A 1318-nucleotide genomic window follows, 5' to 3' on the forward strand; every position below is an offset into this window, starting at 1 on the left:
TGGCGCAGTGGTTGAGAGTGCGCCTGCCGATGCAGGGGACACGGGTTCATGCCCTGGTCCGGGAAGATCCCACATGTCGCAGAGCAGCTAGGCCTGTGAGCCAAGGCCGCTGAGCCTGCACGTTCGGAGCCTGTGCTCCGCAATGGGAGAGGCCACAACAGTGAGAGGCCCGCATACCGCAAGAAAAAGAAAAAAAAAGACATTTCCATTTTCCAAAATAATATTTGCCATTCACATCCAGATCCTACCGTCAAGTTTGTTCAACTGTTCACAAGAACCCAGATGTTGAACGAGAACAAGAAGAGCCTCCTTTTCGGTCATCAATTAGTGATGTACATTAATGCACATGGTTCTGTCAGTATACACATTTAGACAAAAAAGACTCATGTTCTGGGACTTCCCTGGCAGTCCAGTGGTTCGGACTCCACGCTTTCACCTCTGAGAGCCCTGGTTCAATCCCTGGTCAGGGACCTAAGAGCCCAGGAGTTGCATGGGGTGCAAGCAAAAAAAGAAAAAAGAAGAAAAAGACTCCTGTCCCCTTGGAGACCTTATGTGAGGACAGAAGTAGTAGAGGGAACCACTTGGGGAGTGTAAGCACAGATTTCTGAGAGAATAGTTATTTCCAAGTCCCTGAGAAGAAGAAAGTATCATAATCTGGCTGAGTGACAATCAGTTGGCTGGGCTGTCCACGCTCCATCTCCCTCTGACTCTGAAGCCCAACAGGGACCACAGTTTATGTTGGGGTACGAATACCGCCTGGTCTTGGGGTAGTTCTTGTTGAAGCAATTCTTCATAGACAACGACTGCAGCTCTGCCCCTTACTGTTGATGCTGGCACTTGTAGATGAGATAAAGTATTACATAAAGGGCTATTTCTGGATGAGGCAATTTACAAAAACATGGATTTATTCTACAGGAATATTCACTCAACTCTATCTGGTTTAAAATCACGATAATTTGGGGAGGTTTTTAATGTTCTCCACATTGTTGCAGTGAATCTTTGGGTTTAGGAATTGAGAAAAGCAAAGGATTTACGTCTCTGTGACCTTTAAATGGGTTCAGTGATTGCTATGGCCATCCTTAAAAGGAAAGCTCAAAAAGGGTTCAGACTCTTGATTTGTGAACTTGGACCTTTTTCTAGCCTCTTATTCCTGATTCCTCTTTTGTAAGACATAAAATTATCTATCCAACTTCACAAGGTTATAACATATATCACAGTTTCTGACTGTGAAAGCATTCTGTAAAACCCTATATAAATGTAAGGGAAGTAGTATTATATATATATATATATATATATATATATATATATATATATATAT

Source organism: Physeter macrocephalus, chromosome 20 (assembly GCF_002837175.3).
Source record: "Physeter macrocephalus isolate SW-GA chromosome 20, ASM283717v5, whole genome shotgun sequence".
NCBI classification, from domain to species: domain Eukaryota; kingdom Metazoa; phylum Chordata; class Mammalia; order Artiodactyla; family Physeteridae; genus Physeter; species Physeter macrocephalus.